The following is a 14,166-nucleotide window of genomic DNA, read 5'->3' on the forward strand; positions in this document are numbered from 1 at the left end:
CCCTTCCGCCGACTGCCCCGGGGCACAAGATGGCGGTCCCGGCGGAAGTGACGACACACGGACCCCCCCCGCCCAATCGGCGCGGCCGGAGGCGGGAGGGGGGGAGCGGAGCGGTCCATGTCGCCGCTCGGGGGGGGGGGGACGGACGGACCCAGCCGAGCGCGTCGGCCGGGGTCGGGAGGCCAAGGGCGGTCCCGGAGCGGCCGTCGTGACGGAGAAGAGCCCGGTTGCAGGAGGGATGAGGGGGGCGAGGACGCTGAATTTAGCGGGGGGGGCGCGTGGGGGGTCCGGCCCCCCCCCGACGTCCGCGGGTGGTCCGGGCCGCTGCGGCGCCGCGCGCGCACAATGGCTCGGGGCGGGGGGCGGGGCCGCCCCCTCCTGTCCTCGCGCCGACACCGACGTTGGGCGGGGGGGAGGGGCGCCGAGTAATAATAATAATAACAATATTATTTATTAAGCACCTACTATGGGCCACGCACTGTTCTAAGCGCTGGGGGAGATATTCATTCCATAGTATTATTATTATCATTAATAGTATTATTATTAGTATTAGTAGTAGAGAAGCAGCGTGGCTCAGTGGAAAGAGCCCGGGCTTGGGAGTCAGAGGTCATGAGTTCGAATCCCAGCTCCGCCACTTGGCAGCTGTGTGACTGTGGGCAGGTCACTTCACTTCTCTGGGCCTCAGTTACCTCATCTGGAAAATGGGAATTAACTGTGAGCCTCACGTGGGACATCCTGATGACTGTATCTCCCCCAGCGCTTAGAACAGTGCTCTGCACAGAGTAAGCGCTTAAATACCAACATTATTATTTATTGAGCGCTTACTGTGTGCAGAGCACTGGACTAAGCGCTTGGAATGGACAAGACGGCAACAGATAGAGACAGTCCCCGCTCTTTGACCGGCCTACAGGCTAATGATAATGATATAGGTGCAGTAATAGTACTAATAATAATGGTGGAGTTTTTAAGCGTTTAATACGTGCCCAGCACTGTTTTAAGCGCTGGGGGGGGAGATACAATGATAATAACCGTGGCTCAGTGGAAAGAGCCCGGGTTTTGGAGGCAGAGGTCATGAATTCGAATCCCTGCTCTGCCACTTAATAATAATAATGTTGGTATTTGTTAAGCGCTTACTATGTGCAGAGCACTGTTCTAAGCGCTGGAGGAGACACGGGGGAATCAGGTTGTCCCACGTGGGCCTCACAGTCTTAATCCCCATTTTACAGATGAGGTCACTGAGGCCCAGAGAAGTGAAGTGACTGGCCCACAGTCACCCAGCTGACAAGGGGCAGAGCTGGGATTCGAACTCATGACCTCTGACTCCCAAGCCCGGGCGCTTTCCACTGAGCCATGCTGCTTCTCCACTTGTCAGTCCACTTGACAGTCCACTTGTCAGCTGGTTGACTGTGGACAAGTCACTTCACTTGGCCTCAGTTACCTCATCTGTCAAATGGGGATTAAGACTGGGAGCCCCACGTGGGACAACCTGATTTCCCTGTGTCTACCCCAGTGCTTAGAACAGTGCTCTGCACATAGTAAGCACTTAACACATACCAACATTACTAATAGTGGTGGTATGTGTTAAGCGCTTACTATGTGCCAAGCACTGTTCTAGGTGCTGGGGTACATACGATACTACTAATAATAGTGGTGGCATTTGTGAAGCGCTTACTATGTGCCAAGCACTATTCTAAGCACCCAGGTAGATACAATACTAATAATAACGGTGGTATTTGTTAAACGCTTACCATGTGGCGAGCACTGTTCTAAGCGCTGGGGGTAGGGGGAATACAAGGTGATCCGGTTGTCCCACATGGGGCTCACAGTCTTTATTCCCCTTTTACAGATGAGGTCACTGAGGCCCAGAGAAGTAAAGTGACCTGCCCAAAGTCACAGAGCTGGCAAGCGGCGGAGCCAGGATTAGAACCCACGACCTCTAACTCCCAAGCCCGGGCTCTTTCCACTGAGCCATGCTGCTTCTGGTACAAGAGTGGTACTGCTTCCCTGATACAAGGGAATCAGGTTATCCCAGGTGGGACTCACTTCATCATTCGTTCAGTCGTATTTATTGAGCGCTTACTGTGTGCAGAGCACTGTACAGTTCTTCATCCCCATTTTACAGCTGAGGTCACTGAGGCCCGAAGTGAAGTGACTGGCCCAAAGTCACACAGCTGACAAGCAGCAGAGGCGGGATTAGAACCCATGACCTCTGACTCCCAAGCCCGGACTCTTGTTTGTCATGGACTCCTCCTCCAGATCCTAAACTCGTTATGGGCAGGGGACGTGTCCGCTAATTTTGTTGTTGGGTAATAATAATGTTGGTATTTGTTAAGCGCTTACTATGTGCAGAGCACTATTCTAAGCGCTGGGGTTGTCCCACATGAGGCTCACAGTCTTAATCCCCATTTTACAGATGAGGGAACTGAGGCCCAGAGAAGTTAAGTGACTTGCCTACAGTCACACAGCTGACGAGTGGCGGAGCCAGGATTTGAACCCATGACCTCTGACTCCCAAACCCGTGCTCTTTCCACTGAGCCACGCTACTCTCCCGAGCGTTTAGTTCAGGGCTCTGCATGTAGTAAGTGCTCAGTAAATATGATTAATTGAGTTCCACTAGGCCACACTGTTTCTCACTAGAAAATGGAAATCATAATCGATTTGGGAAGCAACACGGTATAGTGGATGGAGCACGGGGTTGGGAGGCAGAAGGTCATGGGTTCTAATCCCGGCTCTGCCACTTGTCTGCTGTATGACCTTGGACATTTCACTTCTCTGTACCTCAGTTACCTCATCTGTAAAATGGGGGATTAAGATTGTGATCCCTATGCAGGACAGAGACTATGTCCAACCCGATTTGCTTTTATTCATCCTGGTGCTTAGTACAGTGCCTGGCACATAATAAGCGCTTAACAAATACCATTATTATTATAATTTTAAATCAGGTTCAAGACTGGTGATTCAGAGGTAAAACCAATCTTAAATAAGGATCTTTTTTTCTTGCCATGCTGATTCCAGAAGGGTTCAACTGGGCAGTGGATTGGGCAGTGACACATTTTGGGTAGCGGCTTTGGCTGCTCATCCAAAACATCATTTTTTCCCTACATTTACTGGGGTCCTCAGTACTCCTACTTTTCTTTAGGTTTTCTTGACACCTCTGGGCCTATAATCCTGGGTTCTGCCTCCAAAGGGGCACTCAAGCAGGTGCTTAAATGGCACGTGACACTGGCAGGTGCCATAGAATCATTCATTCAGTCGTATTTATTGAGCGCCTACTTGTGTGCAGAGCGCTTGAGAAAATACAATAACAGCAGCCTGAAGGCAGCCAGGAAAAGTGGCACCCCTTGGCATCTGTGCCAATGATTAAGATACCCAGAGGTTGTATACCAGAGTTCACCAAAGCTGGTGTTAAAAGATCCATTTATGTGTCCCGATAGTGGTAACTTTTCAAATGATAACCTGGAGTCAGGAGCTATTTGTCTCACAAGAGTAAATCCCACAGGGTAAGCCAACAGACCTCCTCCAGGGTTTAGAGCCTACATATTATTATGGAATTAGGGGCATTGGGTATTGTTGTCGTTGTCTTACGCTGTCGAGTCGTGTCCGACCCATAGCGACGCCATGGACGCGTCTCTCCCAGAACGCCCCACCTCTGTCTATAATCGTTCTGGTAGCGTCTCCGTAGAGCCACCCCCCCTTTACCTCTCCGCAGCTAAATCCCTCTTTTCCCCCTTTCCCTCTGCTCCTCCACCTCTCCCTTCCCATCCCCACAGCACTGTACTCGTCCGCTCAACTGTATATATTTCCATTACCCTATTTATTTTGTTAATGAATTGTGCATTGCCTTGATTCTATTTAGTTGCCATTGTTTTTACGAGATGTTCTTCCCCTTGACTCTATCGCCATCGTTCTTGTCTGTCCGTCTCCCCCGATTAGACTGTAAGCCCATCAAACGGCAGGGACTGTCTCTATCTGTTGCCGACTTGTTCATTCCAAGCGCTTAGTACAGTGCTCTGCGCATAGTAAGTGCTCAATAAATACTATTGAATGAATGAATGAAAGGTATCTTGGTAAAAATCCAGAAGCGGGTTACCATGGCCTTCTTCCGCGCAGTAAAACTGAGTCTCCATCCTCGACTCTCTCCCCTACCACTGCTGCCCAGCACCTGGGAGTTTTGACTTGTAGCCGATTGCCTTCCACTCGTTAGCCACTGCCCAATCTGGGAATGGAATGTGTCGGCCTCTGCTTGAGTCTCCCTCCCTTAGTCATTCATTCATTCAATAGTATTTATTGAGCGCTTACTATGTGCAGAGCACTGTACTAAGCGCTTGGAATGTACAAATCGGCAACAGTTAGAGACAGTCCCTGCCCTTTGACGGGCTTACAGTCGAGACTGGTAGGGTACTGGACACTCTCCAGGTGCCACCCTACGAGGTGGCATTGGGTATAACCTCACACAAAACCCTTTGTTTTCTTCCCTCCACCCACAACTTGAATATTTGTCAGATCCGAATTGATGAAAAAACTAATTCAATCGTATTTATTGAGCACTTACTGTGGGTGGAGCATTGTTCACATCGTAAAATCTCTAATATTTATACCTTTTATTAATTCAACTTATTATATATTCTGATCAAATGATCCAGTTATCTACTTCATGGCAAACTCAATCAAATATGACCACCAAGGAGTAATATTGTATTTTTATTTAATTTGTGTCCAAGAAAGGAAATCCTTCAGTGCACATTATATTTAACATTTTTGTTTGAGTGCCTCTCCATGATATTTTGAAAAACAACTTCCAAATTAAAACTCTTGAATGCAGTCATTTTCCCCATTCAATTATTGCCCATTACAGCGCAGCTTTCAACTGACTGAATATATTTTAGTTGAATCACTTCCTTATATTTCCCCAAAGTCTACCTTCAGAAAATAAATTTGCTTTTTCTTTACAGTTATCTTCAAATTTAAAAAAATTAGGATTTGATTTTTTGGCACAGGGCATGATTTGGTGACGCTCTGTACCCACTAAGAGGATTTAGATACAGAAAAATTGAAAGCTTTTACCCACCACACCTTGTCAACTAGACTTTGTTATGTGGTATCATTTCTTTTAGTCAGAATGATTTTCCAATTATTGTCTTGTTAGTTGTCCTTTGTGGAGGGCTCTTTCCTATGAGAAGAAAATCTCTGAGTCTCCAGATCATGGTTAGCAGTCACAGGTCTTGGATGCTTCAGGATTTGGTACCCTGAGCACTAAAATTCTATAGCGCTAATGCCAACTGCACTCAAAGCTGCTATCTATAGGAACTAACCATTTTTTCAATCGTATTTGTTGAGCGCTTACTGTGTGCAGACCACTGTACTAAGCGTTTGGAACAAGGACTGTAGGATGCTCATTGGCAGCTGGAAGTAGCTTGGGAACATCAGCTTCAGGAGTTGCTTTAGGGGAATTTCTCTGAGAAGATCCATTTGGGGCCACATAGGGCCATCCCAAGTTTACAGAGAAGCAGTGTGGCTCAGTGGAAAGAGCCTGGGCTTGGGAGTCAGAGGTCATGGGTTCGAATCCCTGCTCTGCCCCTTGTCAGCTGTGTGACTGTGGGCAGGTCACTTAACTTCTCTGTGCCTCAGTTACCTCGTGTCTAGAATGGGGATTAAGACTGTGAGCCTCAGGTGGGACAACCTGATTACCCTGTATCTACCCCAGCGCTTAGAACAGTGCTCTGCACATAGTAAGCGCTTAACAAATGCCAACATTATTATTATTATTAGTTTGGGGTCAATAGGTGCAATGGGACCAACCCCTCAACCTCTGCGGAGTTCTTGCGCCTTCCCGTGAAATGGGTTCTGAAGAGCCGCCCGGTGCCACACAGGGCGAAAGGGGGAGGACGGGAGCAGTTAGACGTCATTAACGCTGCTATCCCATTCTCTTTGCCATCCTGCACGATGGCAGTTCTCCAAAGTTCTCCTCAAAAAACTCCAGGGGTTGCCCATCCACCTCCACATCAAACAAAAACTCCTCACCCTTGGCTTTAAAGCAGTCCGTCACCTTGTCTCCAACCTACCTCGCCTCATTGTTCTCCTACTCCAACCCAGCCCGTGCACTTCGCTCCTCTGAACGCTGACCTGCTCACTGAGCCTCGATCTCGCCGCTGACCCCTCTCCCACAGCCTGCCTCTGGCCTGAAACATCCTCCCTCCTCAAGTTCAACAGACAGTTATTCCCCCTGACTTCAAAGCCTTACTGAAGTCATATCTCCTCCAGGAGGCCTTCCCTGACTAAGCGCCACCTTTCATCTTCTCCCAGTCCCTTCTCTGTCGCCCTGACCTGTCCCCTCTGTTCTTCTCCCCTCCCAGCCCCACAGCACTTAATGTACATACTCTTAATTTTTTTTTATATTAATGTCTGCCCCCCGTGGTCTAAACTGTAAGCTCATTGTGGGCAGGGAATGTATCTGTTGTATTATACTCTCCCAAGTACACTCCCAAGTATAGTGCTCTGCACACAATAAGAGCTCAATAAATATGATTGAATGAGTGAACGAATGCTGATGCACTACCCTAAGTGTAGTTTCCTAGGAGTGAAACTGTTCCCTACTGTGACACAACAGTTATGAGTGAGAAAAACTTAAGGAAGTTCCCCCTTTAAATCTGTTTCCTCTCCCCTTCACCCCTCAGTATTAATGCGCAGAAGCAATATCGAGAAGAAACATTCAGTTCTCCTACAATGTAAAGATCTGTTCCTTATGACCCAACATCTTTTCCAATAGGCATTGTGTTCCATCAAGATGGACGATGTCAGGAGACATTTCCTGATTTCCTAACAGTTACCCAACTCCTCTTCCATTTTGCATCTCCTAAAGGTGGGTGTCCTGCAAGATCTCTTCTTGGTCCCCCTCCTTTTCTCCCTCTACACACACTTTTTTCAGAGAGCTCATCCACTTAACGGACTCTAGCTGCCCCCTCTGTGTAGATGACTCACAAATTTACCTCTCTAATCTCTATCTCTCTCCAACTATTCTAATGCTTTTTCCTCTTTTCCCCCACTTTTAAGCAGTAGCATTTATCAAGCACCATGGCGTCACTATGGGTCAGGCATTACTCGACAGCATAAGTCGACATCAATACATAACAATACATAAGACAACTCTGTATGCGGAGTATTAAATTCGTGGGAGAATAAAATCAACAGACTCGATCCCATCCCTCAAGGAGTTTAAAATCGAGTGGGAGAGGCAGTCCCTGAAATAAAGTCCAGGTATGAGGAAGTAATAGAGTATAGAGATATGGAGATAAAGACTTTGGGGGTGAATACCCAAGTGCTTAGGTGAAATTGAAGTGAAGCGGCAGTTGGGCTTGGATATAGGATAGGGAGATGAGAGATTAATCAGGGAAAGGCCTTTGGAAGAAAACTGCCTACAAACAAATGGCAATAAGGATCCATTTCACAAAGCAGTAATCAAAGAGGAAGAATCTGCTTGGCCCTGTATAGGGAGGGACTTTGTCTACCAACTCTGTTATATTCTACTTTCTCAAGTGCTTAGTTCAGTGCTCTACATGCAAGTAAACAATAAATACAATTGACTGATGCTTGGTTTGTTTTCTCCGGGGGCCTGCATTCAACCGAATAATAGCGATTTCTGACAGTACTTCTGTGGCCATATTTCCTATATTGTCATCTCACTTAGTAGCATGCGGTAGTAAGACTACAGATTTGGTCTTTTGGGGGGTATTTGTAAGTGGTTATTATGTGCCAGGCACTGCACTGGGGTAGGTACAAGATAATTAGGCCTCTGTGGTGCTCACAGTCTTAATCCCCATTTTAGAGGAGTTAACTGAGGCCCAGAGAGGTTAAGTGAGTTGACCAAGATCACACAGCAGACAAGGGGAGGAGCTGGCTCCCATTCACTAGGCCTCACTGCTTTTCTTTTTGCTGGATAACTGGAATCTAGCCTCCAGGCAAACAGAGAGTAAGGACTATGTCCGGCACAGCCCCATATCCTCCTTCCCTAGACTTTTCTTTGGCCAGCAGCAGCAGCTGACCTCCTCACGGTCTCTCGTTTGTGCCCATCCTGCCGTTGACCCCTGGCCCACGTCCTACTGCCGACCTGGAACGCCCTCCCTCCTCACATCCACCAAACTAACTCTCTCCCCCTCTTCAAAGCCCTACTGAGAGCTCACCTCCTCCAGGAGGCCTTCCCAGATTGACCCCTCCCTTTCCCTCTGCTCCTTCTCCCCATTCCCCCTTCTCCCGCCCTCTGCTCTTTCCCCTTCCCCTCCCCACAGCATTTATGCCTCTTTGTATATATTATTTATTACCCTATTTTATTAACGAGGTGTATAGATCTATGTTTGTATCTTGATGGTATTGCTGCCTGACTACTTAATAATAATAATTATGGTATGTGTTAAGCGCTGTAATAATAATGTTGGTATTTGTTAAGCACTTACTATGGGCAGAGCACTGTTCTAAGCGTTGGGGGAGATACAGGGTCATCAGGTTGTCCCACGTGAGGCTCACAGTTAATCCCCATTTTACAGATGAGGTAACTGAGGCACAGAGAAGTGAAGTGACTTGCCCACAGTTACATGGCTGACACGGTGCAGAGTCGGGATTCAAACCCATGACCTCTGACTCCCAAGCCCAGGCTCTTTCCACTGAGCCACGCTGCTATTTATTACCTCATTTTATTAACGAGGTGTATAGATCTATGATTCTGTTTATCTTTATGGTATTGACACCTGACTACTTAACAGTAATAATAATTATGGTATGTGTTCAGCGCTTACAATGTGCCAAGCACTAGCGCTAGGGTAGATACGAGGTCATCAGGTTGGCCCTTGTGGGGCTCTCACTTTTAATCCCCATTTTGCAGAGGAGGTCAGAGGCCCAGAGAAGTGACTTGCCCAAGGTCACCCAGCTGACAAGTGGCAGAGGCGGGATTAGAACCCCTGACCTCAGGCTCCCAAACCTGGGCTCTTTCCACCAAGCCACAGAGCTTGTTTTGTTTTTCTGTGTCTCCCGTGAGCCCGTTGTAGGGCAGGGATGGTCTCTCCTTGCGGGCTGAATTGCACATGCCAAGCGCTTAGTAATAATAATAATAATGATGTTGGTATTTGTTAAGCTTTTACTACTTAATAAGAAGTAGCTTGTCAGCTGTGTGACTGTGGGCAAGTCACTTCACTTCTCTGGGCCTCAGTTACCTCATCTGTAAAATGGGGATGAAGACTGTCAGCCCCACGTGGGACAACCTGATGACCCTGTATCTACCCCAGCGCTTAGAACGGTGCTCGGCACATAATAATAATAATAATAATGTTGGTACTTGTTAAGCGCTTACTATGTGCAGAGCACTGTTCTAAGCGCTGGGGTAAACACAGGGGAATCAGGTCGTCCCACGTGGGGCTCACAGTCTTAATCCCCATTTTACAGATGAGGGAACTGAGGCACAGAGAAGTTAAGTGACTTGCCCACAGTCACACAGCTGACAAGTGGCAGAGAGTAAGTGCTTAACAAATACCAACATTATTATTATTATTACTATGTGCCGAGCACTGTTCTAAACGCTAGGGGAGATACAGGGTCATCAGGTTGTCCCACGTGTAATCCCCATTTTCCAGATGAGGGATCTGAGGCCCAGAGAAGTGACTTGCCCACAGTCACCCAGTTGCCAAGTGGCAGAGGCGGGATTGGAACCCATGACCTCGGACCCCCAAGCCCGGGCTCTTTCCACTGAGCCACACTGCTTAGGCGAGGGCTGTGCCCACAGTGAGCGCTCAGTAGGAATGAATGAATGAATGAATAAAAATGGCGGCGCACTGAGGGCCACAGGGCCCTCGGCCTTCTTCACCCCTCCCTCGCGGGCCCTGCCCAACTCGCTCTCTGATTGGCCGCCACGGCGGGGGCGCCAACGGCAGCCGTCCTCGCGCCAGCGCCAATGCGCAGGCGCCCAGCCGGGGAGGGCGGGGACCGTCCGAGGGGCCGCCAGGGAAACGGCGGGCGCGCATGCGCGAGCCCCGGGCCTCTGCGGCCGGTCCCTGGGCGGCGGGGGAAGGGAAGAGGGGAGGAGCAAAGGATAGGAAAAATAGGGACGAGCCGGAAACTAAAAGTAAGGAAAAGTGGACGATAAGTACCTCAACACCCGTGGGCACTGGGAAATCGGGCTGGGGAAAGCTGTGGGCGGGGGGTTGTCCAAACAGCAGGTCCTTGTGGCCTGGAGGAGGGAGTGGGTGGCTGCAAGGCTGTGGCCACTTTGACCTCGTTCAGCCCGTCGCTCTTGTTCTATATAATAATAATATTACATATTATTATTATTATTATTCTCCTCTTCCTCCCCTCCTTTTCTTTTTCAGGGAGCTCATCCACTTAAATGACTCTAGCTGCCCCCCCCCCGTGTAGATAATAATAATGGAGGTGTTTGGTATTTGTTTATTCAATTTGTATTTATTGAGCGCTTACTATGTGCAGAGCACTGGCCTAAGCGCTTGGAATGGACAAGTCGGCAACAGAGACAGTCCCTGCCCTTTGACGGGCTTACAGGTAATCGGGGGAGACAGGCAGACGAGAACAATGGCAGTAAAATTTGTTAAGCGCTTACTACGTGCAGAGCACTGTTCTAAGTGCTGGGGGGATACAAGGTGATCAGGTGGTCCCACGCGAGGCTCACAGTCTTCATCCCCATTTTCCAGATGAGGTCACTGAGGCCCAGAGAAGTGTAGTGACTTGCCCACGGTCACACAGCTGACGATTGGCAGAGCCGGGATTTGAACCCATGACCTCTGGCTCCCAAGCGGGGGCTCTTTCCACTGAGCCATGCTGATTGTTAAGTTCTTAGTATGTGCAAACCACTGTTCTAAGCGCTGGGGGATAATGATAATGTTGGTATGTGTTAAGTGCTTACTGTGTGCTGAGCACTGTTCTAAGCGCTGGGGTAGATACAGGGTCATCAGGTTGCCCCACGTGAGGATACAAGGTGATCAGGGTGTCCCCCGTGGGGACAGGCTTCATCCCCACGGATGAGGTCTGAGGCACTGAGAAGTGAAGTGACTTGCCCAAAGTCACACAGCTGGCAAGCGGCGGAGCAGGGATTAGAACCTACGACCTCCGACTCCCAAACCCGGGCTCTTTCCACTGTCATGCTGCTTCTCTGATTTACCCCCCTCTAATCCCAATCTCTCTCCCACTATTCAAACCCTCATTGATGGTGTTTGTTAAGCGCTTACTATGTGCCAAGCACTGTTCCAAGTGTTGGGGGAGATGCAAGTTTACCAGGTGGTCCCAATTGAGGCTCCCAATCTTAATCCCCATTTTAAGATGAGGCCCAGGGAAGGGAAGTGACTTGCTCTAAGTCACACAGCTGACAAGTGTGGAGCTGGGATTAGAACCCATGACCCCTGACTCCCAAGCCTGGGCTCTTTCCACTAAGGCACGTTGCTTCTATATATAATAGTGGTGTCCGCCTCCTTCCCCTCTTCCTCCTCCTCTCCCTATTCCCCCGGTCCTCCACCCTTCCATAGGTCCCAGGCCAGGAAATATCTGCGAGGACACCTTTATTTCTGCGTGCCGGCCTTTCTGCGAAGAGGTGAGCCAACGGTTAGTTGCCCGGCTCCCTTGTGGACTGGCCAAACCTCAAGCAAGGCCGTTGTCTGTTGGCTATTATTGCGACAACCCGATTTCACTGCCAGCAATGTTGACCTGGGGGTCGAGACCTCCTCCTTGCTCACACTGTGGCTAAACTCAGCTATGCCCTCCATTTCCCTCTGGAGGTTTGCTCCAGAAAAGGCGGCCTCTCTCCGCCCTTAAAGCTCCTGGTTTAATCAGTCGTATTTATTGAGCACTTACTATGTGCAGAGCTGTGTCGAGTGCTTGGGAGAGCACACTCCAACAGTTGGTAGATATGTATTCCCCAAACAGCGTTTGTGTGATGGGGATCACACACGGAGATCTCTCTCTACTGAGGTCAGAGTACCTGAGCGTTAACACCTTTGGTCAATCTTGTGGTTTTTGTGGGAACGCCCAACCTGCATTTTATGCATTTCCTTGTAGGACAAGCTGTCCCTGGGAGAATTGCACATAGCAGCAATAAAGTCGATCATGGATCTAATCCCTGTACTCCTTGCTCCGAAGGGAGCTCATTAGTTCTGCATCACTCTCAATCTTCACAAACCCAATTTTCATCCTTCGCTAGAAAAAAAAAATCAGCTCTTGATCCGAGTTGAGGGCAGAAAGGTAAGGAAAGAATAACACGCAGAAGTGGAGAGAGCAAAGGGGAAAAGTGGGTTTGAACTCTATTTTAAAGCTTGATTAGGAGAGTTTAGTATTTTCATTGTCCATGACAGGTAGCGTTTTAGCAGGTACGTTAATTTTTGGGTGTGGATTTGGAAATCGGTATTTGTAAACTGAGTAGTTCAGTCAAAACGATTTCGAAGTAAACTTTCCATCAGGATTTTTAAATGTGTAGAAATGATTTCAACTCAAACACGGCTATGTAGTATAGTGCGAATTGTATGGGTCGTAATCAGGAAGCCAGGGGTCTCGATTTGCCTTGACTTAATCTTTATCTCTTTGTACCCATTTGATGAGCATTTGCTTTTTGTGTAACATTCTGTGTGCTTGGTAATATATCGATCAATCAGTGGTATTTATTGCGTGCTTACTATGTGCAGAGCACTGTACCATGTGCCGGAGAGAGTACAATACAGCAGAGTTGTCAGACATGTTCCCTGTCCACAATGAATTTACAGTCTAGAGGAGGGAGAGAATTAATATGAATAATTTATTATTATTATTTATGATATATAATTTAAAGATGTAAGGAATCCTTGTTCACAAGAAGTTTGCCACCTAGAGGGAAAGTTAAACCCAGAAACAGCTAACATCTAGACCCACAACGCTAACAAATGGGAATAGCATCATTCCCCATTTCAAGGTAGGGTCAGTAAAATCACACAGAATGTTGTTCTAAGATGGAATTGAGGTGAAAGTGGTTTGAGAAATTGAAAGTGTTCTATAAATTCGAAGTACAGTTGAATGGCAAAATCAATATCCGCACTCCATTCTCATCCCAGAACTGGGACTGGAAGGCAAAGCCATTTGCTTTATCCCTTTAGTGTTTTGGGTTGGGTAGTTGTTACCCACTCTGCCCATTATAGCAAGCGAGGTGGAGCTCTAGTTCACCAAAATGGGTAAACTTCTGGCTCGATCACCTCAGGGAGGGGTGAGAGCCTCTTCTCTCATGGGCAGTGTGGAAGCATTTCGACCCCTTTCAGTGATATATCTGTGTCCTATCTGCCTTTCGCTCTCTTCTGGCTTCTGTCTCCCCGACTTCTTTCTACTACAGTTCCCCTTCTGTTTTTCGTCATTCTCCTGTGCCTGTTTGGTTTTTCTTACATCTCTCAATGTTTTTCTGGCATCTATTCATTCAATCAATAGTATTTATTGAGTGCTTACTATGTGCAGAGCACTGTACTAAGTGCTTGGAATGGACAAATCGGTAACAGAGACAGTCCCTGCCCTTTGATGGGCTTACAGTCTAACTGGGGGAGACAGACAAGAACAATAGCAATAAATAGAATCAAGATATCAAGATAAATAGAATCAATCATCTACCACTCCCTAGGACCCTTTTGTAACTTTCTGAACCATTTTGATCCTTTTTCTCACATTCCTCCTCTTACTCCATCCCTACATCGAGCCTCGGGGGCTTCAGTATCTCTGTGGATGTCCTTGATGACCCTTCCACTGTCCCCTTCCTCTCGCTCTCTGCTCCACTCCACTTCACCCACTCACCAGCTTGGACGCAGGCTTGATCTCATGATCTCTAGTCACTGTACAATCTGTACCTTTACCAACTCTGAAGTCTTTCCATCCGACCACAGCTTCCTCACCTGACTTTTCTTTCTCACAGCCACTCCCCACAAATCTGTCTGATCGACACAGAGACCTCCTACCTTTTGACCCTCTCCAGTTAGTTGTCTAGTGTCGTCCTGCCCCATTTGCCTTCATGCAAACTACCTTCTCTGCACAAATCGAAACCTTCCTCACTCCCTTTCCACTGAACTCAACTCCCTTACTCCCCGTCTCTCTGCCAATCTCATACCACTACCCTGCAATCCGGGATCATCTCCACAATACGTTTCCTCAGCTTCTCTGCTCGAGCTGCAGAACCAA

At 48.0% G+C, this 14,166-nt stretch overlaps 1 protein-coding gene across 3 annotated transcripts in view; it reads left to right on the forward strand.

The window, feature by feature from the left end:
* The first annotated feature begins 9,999 nt into the window (after positions 1-9,999).
* The window catches only part of HENMT1 (HEN methyltransferase 1), a 41,725-nt gene continuing 37,558 nt past the window's right edge, over positions 10,000-14,166 (forward strand). For 2 of the 3 annotated variants that reach the window (XM_029063908.2, XM_039911847.1), the window contains exons 1-2: positions 10,000-10,105; positions 12,043-12,225. The gene's annotated coding sequence lies outside the window, so the exon portion shown is untranslated. The remainder of the gene's footprint in view (positions 10,106-12,042; positions 12,226-14,166) is intronic. The other variant, XM_029063909.2, reaches the window with a different exon arrangement.

Source organism: Ornithorhynchus anatinus, chromosome 4, assembly GCF_004115215.2.
Source record: "Ornithorhynchus anatinus isolate Pmale09 chromosome 4, mOrnAna1.pri.v4, whole genome shotgun sequence".
NCBI classification, from domain to species: Eukaryota; Metazoa; Chordata; class Mammalia; order Monotremata; family Ornithorhynchidae; genus Ornithorhynchus; species Ornithorhynchus anatinus.